The following is a 13,616-nucleotide window of genomic DNA, read 5'->3' as shown; positions in this document are numbered from 1 at the left end:
GCTAGTGACTTCTGGATCTGACACACTGACTTAGAGAAAACAAGTAAGTCCATAATGGGGATAAACTCTAGAGTAAGAATTTTCTACAATTATTCTGTATTCATTCTTTGACAAAAACACCCCCAATTGAAGACAGAATAGAGTACATATTGCTCTCTGAGCTTTGTTTAACCAAGTTGTCATATAAATGATGTGTTGATACTGGTTGATTAGAGGACTAGCAGTGATGGCAACTCACAGGCTCAAAAGGCTATAACTTTTGAATCGAAAGTCGTAGAGCCTCGCAGATGGGCTCATTCGATTCCTCATCAAATTCTACAGTTAGCAGTCCCCTATGCAGATAAATTTGCTGTACGAGCTTCCGTTTCTGAGATATTTGACAAAAACCGTACAGATATGAAAAATGATGTGTCAAATGTCCTTGAAATCGGACAAAAACCGTACAGATATGAAAATGATGTGGTTCAAACGGCTATAACTTTTGAATCGAAAGTCGTAGAGCCTCGCAGATGGGCTCATTCGATTCCTCATCAAATTCTACAGTTATCAGTCCCCTATGCAGATACATTTGCTGTACGAGCTTCCGTTTCTGAGATATTTGACAAAAACCGTACAGATATGAAAAATGATGTGTCAAATGTCCTTGAAATCGGACAAAAACCGTACAGATATGAAAAATGATGTGGTTCAAACGGCTATAACTTTTGAATCGAAAGTCGTAGAGCCTCGCAGATGGGCTCATTCGATTCCTCATCAAATTCTACAGTTAGCAGTCCCCTAAGCAGATAAATTTGCTGTACGAGCTTCCGTTTCCGAGATATTTGACAAAAACCGTATCATGTTAACTTATCAAAACCACTAGAGGGCGCCTCGCCACGTTACATCTCCCATTGCTTTTATGATGTCATAGTAGACGTTGCTGACGCAGACACTTAAACAGTCAGTGATCCATTCCACCTCATCAGAGTAGCTAGTGACTTCTGGATCTGACACACTGACTTAGAGAAAACAAGTAAGTCCATAATGGGGATAAACTCTAGAGTAAGAATTTTCTACAATTATTCTGTATTCATTCTTTGACAAAAACACCCCCAATTGAAGACAGAATAGAGTACATATTGCTCTCTGAGCTTTGTTTAACCAAGTTGTCATATAAATGATGTGTTGATACTGGTTGATTAGAGGACTAGCAGTGATGGCAACTCACAGGCTCAAAAGGCTATAACTTTTGAATCGAAAGTCGTAGAGCCTCGCAGATGGGCTCATTCGATTCCTCATCAAATTCTACAGTTAGCAGTCCCCTATGCAGATAAATTTGCTGTACGAGCTTCCGTTTCCGAGATATTTGACAAAAACCGTACAGATATGAAAAATGATGTGTCAAATGTCCTTGAAATCGGACAAAAACCGTACAGATATGAAAATGATGTGGTTCAAACGGCTATAACTTTTGAATCGAAAGTCGTAGAGCCTCGCAGATGGGCTCATTCGATTCCTCATCAAATTCTACAGTTAGCAGTCCCCTACGCAGATAAATTTGCTGTACGAGCTTCCGTTTCCGAGATATTTGACAAAAACCAAACAGATATGAAAAATGATGTGGCTCAAACGGCTATAACTTTTGAATCGAAAGTCGTAGAGCCTCGCAGATGGGCCCATTCGATTCCTCATCAAATTCTACAGTTAGCAGTCCCCTATGCAGATACATTTGCTGTACGAGCTTCCGTTTCCGAGATATTTGACAAAAACCGTACAGATATGAAAAATGATGTGTCAAATGTCCTTGAAATCGGACAAAAACCGTACAGATATGAAAATGATGTGGTTCAAACGGCTATAACTTTTGAATCGAAAGTCGTAGAGCCTCGCAGATGGGCTCATTCGATTCCTCATCAAATTCTACAGTTAGCAGTCCCCTATGCAGATAAATTTGCTGTACGAGCTTCCGTTTCCGAGATATTTGACAAAAACCGTACAGATATGAAAAATGATGTGTCAAATGTCCTTGAAATCGGACAAAAACCGTACAGATATGAAAATGATGTGGTTCAAACGGCTATAACTTTTGAATCGAAAGTCGTAGAGCCTCGCAGATGGGCTCATTCGATTCCTCATCAAATTCTACAGTTAGCAGTCCCTTATGCAGATAAATTTGCTGTACGAGCTTCCGTTTCCGAGATATTTGACAAAAACCGTACAGATATGAAAAATGATGTGTCAAATGTCCTTGAAATCGGACAAAAACCGTACAGATATGAAAATGATGTGGTTCAAACGGCTATAACTTTTGAATCGAAAGTCGTAGAGCCTCGCAGATGGGCTCATTCGATTCCTCATCAAATTCTACAGTTAGCAGTCCCCTATGCAGATAAATTTGCTGTACGAGCTTCCGTTTCCGAGATATTTGACAAAAACCGTACAGATATGAAAAATGATGTGTCAAATGTCCTTGAAATCGGACAAAAACCGTACAGATATGAAAATGATGTGGTTCAAACGGCTATAACTTTTGAATCGAAAGTCGTAGAGCCTCGCAGATGGGCTCATTCGATTCCTCATCAAATTCTACAGTTATCAGTCCCCTATGCAGATACATTTGCTGTACGAGCTTCCGTTTCTGAGATATTTGACAAAAACCGTACAGATATGAAAAATGATGTGTCAAATGTCCTTGAAATCGGACAAAAACCGTACAGATATGAAAAATGATGTGGTTCAAACGGCTATAACTTTTGAATCGAAAGTCGTAGAGCCTCGCAGATGGGCTCATTCGATTCCTCATCAAATTCTACAGTTAGCAGTCCCCTAAGCAGATAAATTTGCTGTACGAGCTTCCGTTTCCGAGATATTTGACAAAAACCGTATCATGTTAACTTATCAAAACCACTAGAGGGCGCCTCGCCACGTTACATCTCCCATTGCTTTTATGATGTCATAGTAGACGTTGCTGACGCAGACACTTAAACAGTCAGTGATCCATTCCACCTCATCAGAGTAGCTAGTGACTTCTGGATCTGACACACTGACTTAGAGAAAACAAGTAAGTCCATAATGGGGATAAACTCTAGAGTAAGAATTTTCTACAATTATTCTGTATTCATTCTTTGACAAAAACACCCCCAATTGAAGACAGAATAGAGTACATATTGCTCTCTGAGCTTTGTTTAACCAAGTTGTCATATAAATGATGTGTTGATACTGGTTGATTAGAGGACTAGCAGTGATGGCAACTCACAGGCTCAAAAGGCTATAACTTTTGAATCGAAAGTCGTAGAGCCTCGCAGATGGGCTCATTCGATTCCTCATCAAATTCTACAGTTAGCAGTCCCCTATGCAGATAAATTTGCTGTACGAGCTTCCGTTTCCGAGATATTTGACAAAAACCGTACAGATATGAAAAATGATGTGTCAAATGTCCTTGAAATCGGACAAAAACCGTACAGATATGAAAATGATGTGGTTCAAACGGCTATAACTTTTGAATCGAAAGTCGTAGAGCCTCGCAGATGGGCTCATTCGATTCCTCATCAAATTCTACAGTTAGCAGTCCCCTATGCAGATACATTTGCTGTACGAGCTTCCGTTTCCGAGATATTTGACAAAAACCGTATCATGTTAACTTATCAAAACCACTAGAGGGCGCCTCGCCACGTTACATCTCCCATTGCTTTTATGATGTCATAGTAGACGTTGCTGACGCAGACACTTAAACAGTCAGTGATCCATTCCACCTCATCAGAGTAGCTAGTGACTTCTGGATCTGACACACTGACTTAGAGAAAACAAGTAAGTCCATAATGGGGATAAACTCTAGAGTAAGAATTTTCTACAATTATTCTGTATTCATTCTTTGACAAAAACACCCCCAATTGAAGACAGAATAGAGTACATATTGCTCTCTGAGCTTTGTTTAACCAAGTTGTCATATAAATGATGTGTTGATACTGGTTGATTAGAGGACTAGCAGTGATGGCAACTCACAGGCTCAAAAGGCTATAACTTTTGAATCGAAAGTCGTAGAGCCTCGCAGATGGGCTCATTCGATTCCTCATCAAATTCTACAGTTAGCAGTCCCCTATGCAGATAAATTTGCTGTACGAGCTTCCGTTTCCGAGATATTTGACAAAAACCGTACAGATATGAAAAATGATGTGTCAAATGTCCTTGAAATCGGACAAAAACCGTACAGATATGAAAATGATGTGGTTCAAACGGCTATAACTTTTGAATCGAAAGTCGTAGAGCCTCGCAGATGGGCTCATTCGATTCCTCATCAAATTCTACAGTTAGCAGTCCCCTATGCAGATAAATTTGCTGTACGAGCTTCCGTTTCCGAGATATTTGACAAAAACCAAACAGATATGAAAAATGATGTGGCTCAAACGGCTATAACTTTTGAATCGAAAGTCGTAGAGCCTCGCAGATGGGCCCATTCGATTCCTCATCAAATTCTACAGTTAGCAGTCCCCTATGCAGATACATTTGCTGTACGAGCTTCCGTTTCCGAGATATTTGACAAAAACCGTACAGATATGAAAAATGATGTGTCAAATGTCCTTGAAATCGGACAAAAACCGTACAGATATGAAAATGATGTGGTTCAAACGGCTATAACTTTTGAATCGAAAGTCGTAGAGCCTCGCAGATGGGCTCATTCGATTCCTCATCAAATTCTACAGTTAGCAGTCCCCTATGCAGATAAATTTGCTGTACGAGCTTCCGTTTCCGAGATATTTGACAAAAACCGTACAGATATGAAAAATGATGTGTCAAATGTCCTTGAAATCGGACAAAAAACGTACAGATATGAAAATGATGTGGTTCAAACGGCTATAACTTTTGAATCGAAAGTCGTAGAGCCTCGCAGATGGGCTCATTCGATTCCTCATCAAATTCTACAGTTAGCAGTCCCCTATGCAGATAAATTTGCTGTACGAGCTTCCGTTTCCGAGATATTTGACAAAAACCGTACAGATATGAAAAATGATGTGTCAAATGTCCTTGAAATCGGACAAAAACCGTACAGATATGAAAATGATGTGGTTCAAACGGCTATAACTTTTGAATCGAAAGTCGTAGAGCCTCGCAGATGGGCTCATTCGATTCCTCATCAAATTCTACAGTTAGCAGTCCCCTATGCAGATAAATTTGATGTACGAGCTTCCGTTTCCGAGATATTTGACAAAAAACGTATCATGTTAACTTATCAAAACCACTAGAGGGCGCCTCGCCACGTTACATCTCCCATTGCTTTTATGATGTCATAGTAGACGTTGCTGACGCAGACACTTAAACAGTCAGTGATCCATTCCACCTCATCAGAGTAGCTAGTGACTTCTGGATCTGACACACTGACTTAGAGAAAACAAGTAAGTCCATAATGGGGATAAACTCTAGAGTAAGAATTTTCTACAATTATTCTGTATTCATTCTTTGACAAAAACACCCCCAATTGAAGACAGAATAGAGTACATATTGCTCTCTGAGCTTTGTTTAACCAAGTTGTCATATAAATGATGTGTTGATACTGGTTGATTAGAGGACTAGCAGTGATGGCAACTCACAGGCTCAAAAGGCTATAACTTTTGAATCGAAAGTCGTAGAGCCTCGCAGATGGGCTCATTCGATTCCTCATCAAATTCTACAGTTAGCAGTCCCCTATGCAGATAAATTTGCTGTACGAGCTTCCGTTTCCGAGATATTTGACAAAAACCGTACAGATATGAAAAATGATGTGTCAAATGTCCTTGAAATCGGACAAAAACCGTACAGATATGAAAATGATGTGGTTCAAACGGCTATAACTTTTGAATCGAAAGTCGTAGAGCCTCGCAGATGGGCTCATTCGATTCCTCATCAAATTCTACAGTTATCAGTCCCCTATGCAGATACATTTGCTGTACGAGCTTCCGTTTCTGAGATATTTGACAAAAACCGTACAGATATGAAAAATGATGTGTCAAATGTCCTTGAAATCGGACAAAAACCGTACAGATATGAAAAATGATGTGGTTCAAACGGCTATAACTTTTGAATCGAAAGTCGTAGAGCCTCGCAGATGGGCTCATTCGATTCCTCATCAAATTCTACAGTTAGCAGTCCCCTAAGCAGATAAATTTGCTGTACGAGCTTCCGTTTCCGAGATATTTGACAAAAACCGTATCATGTTAACTTATCAAAACCACTAGAGGGCGCCTCGCCACGTTACATCTCCCATTGCTTTTATGATGTCATAGTAGACGTTGCTGACGCAGACACTTAAACAGTCAGTGATCCATTCCACCTCATCAGAGTAGCTAGTGACTTCTGGATCTGACACACTGACTTAGAGAAAACAAGTAAGTCCATAATGGGGATAAACTCTAGAGTAAGAATTTTCTACAATTATTCTTTATTCATTCTTTGACAAAAACACCCCCAATTGAAGACAGAATAGAGTACATATTGCTCTCTGAGCTTTGTTTAACCAAGTTGTCATATAAATGATGTGTTGATACTGGTTGATTAGAGGACTAGCAGTGATGGCAACTCACAGGCTCAAAAGGCTATAACTTTTGAATCGAAAGTCGTAGAGCCTCGCAGATGGGCTCATTCGATTCCTCATCAAATTCTACAGTTAGCAGTCCCCTATGCAGATAAATTTGCTGTACGAGCTTCCGTTTCCGAGATATTTGACAAAAACCGTACAGATATGAAAAATGATGTGTCAAATGTCCTTGAAATCGGACAAAAACCGTACAGATATGAAAATGATGTGGTTCAAACGGCTATAACTTTTGAATCGAAAGTCGTAGAGCCTCGCAGATGGGCTCATTCGATTCCTCATCAAATTCTACAGTTAGCAGTCCCCTATGCAGATACATTTGCTGTACGAGCTTCCGTTTCCGAGATATTTGACAAAAACCGTATCATGTTAACTTATCAAAACCACTAGAGGGCGCCTCGCCACGTTACATCTCCCATTGCTTTTATGATGTCATAGTAGACGTTGCTGACGCAGACACTTAAACAGTCAGTGATCCATTCCACCTCATCAGAGTAGCTAGTGACTTCTGGATCTGACACACTGACTTAGAGAAAACAAGTAAGTCCATAATGGGGATAAACTCTAGAGTAAGAATTTTCTACAATTATTCTGTATTCATTCTTTGACAAAAACACCCCCAATTGAAGACAGAATAGAGTACATATTGCTCTCTGAGCTTTGTTTAACCAAGTTGTCATATAAATGATGTGTTGATACTGGTTGATTAGAGGACTAGCAGTGATGGCAACTCACAGGCTCAAAAGGCTATAACTTTTGAATCGAAAGTCGTAGAGCCTCGCAGATGGGCTCATTCGATTCCTCATCAAATTCTACAGTTAGCAGTCCCCTATGCAGATAAATTTGCTGTACGAGCTTCCGTTTCCGAGATATTTGACAAAAACCGTACAGATATGAAAAATGATGTGTCAAATGTCCTTGAAATCGGACAAAAACCGTACAGATATGAAAATGATGTGGTTCAAACGGCTATAACTTTTGAATCGAAAGTCGTAGAGCCTCGCAGATGGGCTCATTCGATTCCTCATCAAATTCTACAGTTAGCAGTCCCCTATGCAGATAAATTTGCTGTACGAGCTTCCGTTTCCGAGATATTTGACAAAAACCAAACAGATATGAAAAATGATGTGGCTCAAACGGCTATAACTTTTGAATCGAAAGTCGTAGAGCCTCGCAGATGGGCCCATTCGATTCCTCATCAAATTCTACAGTTAGCAGTCCCCTATGCAGATACATTTGCTGTACGAGCTTCCGTTTCCGAGATATTTGACAAAAACCGTACAGATATGAAAAATGATGTGTCAAATGTCCTTGAAATCGGACAAAAACCGTACAGATATGAAAATGATGTGGTTCAAACGGCTATAACTTTTGAATCGAAAGTCGTAGAGCCTCGCAGATGGGCTCATTCGATTCCTCATCAAATTCTACAGTTAGCAGTCCCCTATGCAGATAAATTTGCTGTACGAGCTTCCGTTTCCGAGATATTTGACAAAAACCGTACAGATATGAAAAATGATGTGTCAAATGTCCTTGAAATCGGACAAAAACCGTACAGATATGAAAATGATGTGGTTCAAACGGCTATAACTTTTGAATCGAAAGTCGTAGAGCCTCGCAGATGGGCTCATTCGATTCCTCATCAAATTCTACAGTTAGCAGTCCCCTATGCAGATAAATTTGCTGTACGAGCTTCCGTTTCCGAGATATTTGACAAAAACCGTACAGATATGAAAAATGATGTGTCAAATGTCCTTGAAATCGGACAAAAACCGTACAGATATGAAAATGATGTGGTTCAAACGGCTATAACTTTTGAATCGAAAGTCGTAGAGCCTCGCAGATGGGCTCATTCGATTCCTCATCAAATTCTACAGTTAGCAGTCCCCTATGCAGATAAATTTGATGTACGAGCTTCCGTTTCCGAGATATTTGACAAAAAACGTATCATGTTAACTTATCAAAACCACTAGAGGGCGCCTCGCCACGTTACATCTCCCATTGCTTTTATGATGTCATAGTAGACGTTGCTGACGCAGACACTTAAACAGTCAGTGATCCATTCCACCTCATCAGAGTAGCTAGTGACTTCTGGATCTGACACACTGACTTAGAGAAAACAAGTAAGTCCATAATGGGGATAAACTCTAGAGTAAGAATTTTCTACAATTATTCTGTATTCATTCTTTGACAAAAACACCCCCAATTGAAGACAGAATAGAGTACATATTGCTCTCTGAGCTTTGTTTAACCAAGTTGTCATATAAATGATGTGTTGATACTGGTTGATTAGAGGACTAGCAGTGATGGCAACTCACAGGCTCAAAAGGCTATAACTTTTGAATCGAAAGTCGTAGAGCCTCGCAGATGGGCTCATTCGATTCCTCATCAAATTCTACAGTTAGCAGTCCCCTATGCAGATAAATTTGCTGTACGAGCTTCCGTTTCCGAGATATTTGACAAAAACCGTACAGATATGAAAAATGATGTGTCAAATGTCCTTGAAATCGGACAAAAACCGTACAGATATGAAAATGATGTGGTTCAAACGGCTATAACTTTTGAATCGAAAGTCGTAGAGCCTCGCAGATGGGCTCATTCGATTCCTCATCAAATTCTACAGTTAGCAGTCCCCTATGCAGATACATTTGCTGTACGAGCTTCCGTTTCCGAGATATTTGACAAAAACCGTATCATGTTAACTTATCAAAACCACTAGAGGGCGCCTCGCCACGTTACATCTCCCATTGCTTTTATGATGTCATAGTAGACGTTGCTGACGCAGACACTTAAACAGTCAGTGATCCATTCCACCTCATCAGAGTAGCTAGTGACTTCTGGATCTGACACACTGACTTAGAGAAAACAAGTAAGTCCATAATGGGGATAAACTCTAGAGTAAGAATTTTCTACAATTATTCTGTATTCATTCTTTGACAAAAACACCCCCAATTGAAGACAGAATAGAGTACATATTGCTCTCTGAGCTTTGTTTAACCAAGTTGTCATATAAATGATGTGTTGATACTGGTTGATTAGAGGACTAGCAGTGATGGCAACTCACAGGCTCAAAAGGCTATAACTTTTGAATCGAAAGTCGTAGAGCCTCGCAGATGGGCTCATTCGATTCCTCATCAAATTCTACAGTTAGCAGTCCCCTATGCAGATAAATTTGCTGTACGAGCTTCCGTTTCCGAGATATTTGACAAAAACCGTACAGATATGAAAAATGATGTGTCAAATGTCCTTGAAATCGGACAAAAACCGTACAGATATGAAAATGATGTGGTTCAAACGGCTATAACTTTTGAATCGAAAGTCGTAGAGCCTCGCAGATGGGCTCATTCGATTCCTCATCAAATTCTACAGTTAGCAGTCCCCTATGCAGATAAATTTGCTGTACGAGCTTCCGTTTCCGAGATATTTGACAAAAACCGTACAGATATGAAAAATGATGTGTCAAATGTCCTTGAAATCGGACAAAAACCGTACAGATATGAAAATGATGTGGTTCAAACGGCTATAACTTTTGAATCGAAAGTCGTAGAGCCTCGCAGATGGGCTCATTCGATTCCTCATCAAATTCTACAGTTAGCAGTCCCCTATGCAGATAAATTTGCTGTACGAGCTTCCGTTTCCGAGATATTTGACAAAAACCAAACAGATATGAAAAATGATGTGGCTCAAACGGCTATAACTTTTGAATCGAAGTCGTAGAGCCTCGCAGATGGGCCCATTCGATTCCTCATCAAATTCTACAGTTAGCAGTCCCCTATGCAGATAAATTTGCTGTACGAGCTTCCGTTTCCGAGATATTTGACAAAAACCGTATCATGTTAACTTATCAAAACCACTAGAGGGCGCCTCGCCACGTTACATCTCCCATTGCTTTTATGATGTCATAGTAGACGTTGCTGACGCAGACACTTAAACAGTCAGTGATCCATTCCACCTCATCAGAGTAGCTAGTGACTTCTGGATCTGACACACTGACTTAGAGAAAACAAGTAAGTCCATAATGGGGATAAACTTTAGAGTAAGAATTTTCTACAATTATTCTGTATTCATTCTTTGACAAAAACACCCCCAATTGAAGACAGAATAGAGTACATATTGCTCTCTGAGCTTTGTTTAACCAAGTTGTCATATAAATGATGTGTTGATACTGGTTGATTAGAGGACTAGCAGTGATGGCAACTCACAGGCTCAAAAGGCTATAACTTTTGAATCGAAAGTCGTAGAGCCTCGCAGATGGGCTCATTCGATTCCTCATCAAATTCTACAGTTAGCAGTCCCCTATGCAGATAAATTTGCTGTACGAGCTTCCGTTTCCGAGATATTTGACAAAAACCGTACAGATATGAAAAATGATGTGTCAAATGTCCTTGAAATCGGACAAAAACCGTACAGATATGAAAATGATGTGGTTCAAACGGCTATAACTTTTGAATCGAAAGTCGTAGAGCCTCGCAGATGGGCTCATTCGATTCCTCATCAAATTCTACAGTTAGCAGTCCCCTATGCAGATAAATTTGCTGTACGAGCTTCCGTTTCCGAGATATTTGACAAAAACCGTACAGATATGAAAAATGATGTGTCAAATGTCCTTGAAATCGGACAAAAACCGTACAGATATGAAAATGATGTGGTTCAAACGGCTATAACTTTTGAATCGAAAGTCGTAGAGCCTCGCAGATGGGCTCATTCGATTCCTCATCAAATTCTACAGTTAGCAGTCCCCTATGCAGATAAATTTGCTGTACGAGCTTCCGTTTCCGAGATATTTGACAAAAACCAAACAGATATGAAAAATGATGTGGCTCAAACGGCTATAACTTTTGAATCGAAAGTCGTAGAGCCTCGCAGATGGGCCCATTCGATTCCTCATCAAATTCTACAGTTAGCAGTCCCCTATGCAGATACATTTGCTGTACGAGCTTCCGTTTCCGAGATATTTGACAAAAACCGTACAGATATGAAAAATGATGTGTCAAATGTCCTTGAAATCGGACAAAAACCGTACAGATATGAAAATGATGTGGTTCAAACGGCTATAACTTTTGAATCGAAAGTCGTAGAGCCTCGCAGATGGGCTCATTCGATTCCTCATCAAATTCTACAGTTAGCAGTCCCCTATGCAGATAAATTTGCTGTACGAGCTTCCGTTTCCGAGATATTTGACAAAAACCGTACAGATATGAAAAATGATGTGTCAAATGTCCTTGAAATCGGACAAAAACCGTACAGATATGAAAATGATGTGGTTCAAACGGCTATAACTTTTGAATCGAAAGTCGTAGAGCCTCGCAGATGGGCTCATTCGATTCCTCATCAAATTCTACAGTTAGCAGTCCCCTATGCAGATAAATTTGCTGTACGAGCTTCCGTTTCCGAGATATTTGACAAAAACCGTACAGATATGAAAAATGATGTGTCAAATGTCCTTGAAATCGGACAAAAACCGTACAGATATGAAAATGATGTGGTTCAAACGGCTATAACTTTTGAATCGAAAGTCGTAGAGCCTCGCAGATGGGCTCATTCGATTCCTCATCAAATTCTACAGTTAGCAGTCCCCTATGCAGATAAATTTGATGTACGAGCTTCCGTTTCCGAGATATTTGACAAAAAACGTATCATGTTAACTTATCAAAACCACTAGAGGGCGCCTCGCCACGTTACATCTCCCATTGCTTTTATGATGTCATAGTAGACGTTGCTGACGCAGACACTTAAACAGTCAGTGATCCATTCCACCTCATCAGAGTAGCTAGTGACTTCTGGATCTGACACACTGACTTAGAGAAAACAAGTAAGTCCATAATGGGGATAAACTCTAGAGTAAGAATTTTCTACAATTATTCTGTATTCATTCTTTGACAAAAACACCCCCAATTGAAGACAGAATAGAGTACATATTGCTCTCTGAGCTTTGTTTAACCAAGTTGTCATATAAATGATGTGTTGATACTGGTTGATTAGAGGACTAGCAGTGATGGCAACTCACAGGCTCAAAAGGCTATAACTTTTGAATCGAAAGTCGTAGAGCCTCGCAGATGGGCTCATTCGATTCCTCATCAAATTCTACAGTTAGCAGTCCCCTATGCAGATAAATTTGCTGTACGAGCTTCCGTTTCCGAGATATTTGACAAAAACCGTACAGATATGAAAAATGATGTGTCAAATGTCCTTGAAATCGGACAAAAACCGTACAGATATGAAAATGATGTGGTTCAAACGGCTATAACTTTTGAATCGAAAGTCGTAGAGCCTCGCAGATGGGCTCATTCGATTCCTCATCAAATTCTACAGTTAGCAGTCCCCTATGCAGATACATTTGCTGTACGAGCTTCCGTTTCCGAGATATTTGACAAAAACCGTATCATGTTAACTTATCAAAACCACTAGAGGGCGCCTCGCCACGTTACATCTCCCATTGCTTTTATGATGTCATAGTAGACGTTGCTGACGCAGACACTTAAACAGTCAGTGATCCATTCCACCTCATCAGAGTAGCTAGTGACTTCTGGATCTGACACACTGACTTAGAGAAAACAAGTAAGTCCATAATGGGGATAAACTCTAGAGTAAGAATTTTCTACAATTATTCTGTATTCATTCTTTGACAAAAACACCCCCAATTGAAGACAGAATAGAGTACATATTGCTCTCTGAGCTTTGTTTAACCAAGTTGTCATATAAATGATGTGTTGATACTGGTTGATTAGAGGACTAGCAGTGATGGCAACTCACAGGCTCAAAAGGCTATAACTTTTGAATCGAAAGTCGTAGAGCCTCGCAGATGGGCTCATTCGATTCCTCATCAAATTCTACAGTTAGCAGTCCCCTATGCAGATAAATTTGCTGTACGAGCTTCCGTTTCCGAGATATTTGACAAAAACCGTACAGATATGAAAAATGATGTGTCAAATGTCCTTGAAATCGGACAAAAACCGTACAGATATGAAAATGATGTGGTTCAAACGGCTATAACTTTTGAATCGAAAGTCGTAGAGCCTCGCAGATGGGCTCATTCGATTCCTCATCAAATTCTACAGTTAGCAGTCCCCTA

Source organism: Borostomias antarcticus (genome assembly GCF_949987555.1).
Source record: "Borostomias antarcticus genome assembly, chromosome: 27".
NCBI classification, from domain to species: Eukaryota; Metazoa; Chordata; class Actinopteri; order Stomiiformes; family Stomiidae; genus Borostomias; species Borostomias antarcticus.
Note: the sequence above shows the minus strand (reverse complement) of the source record.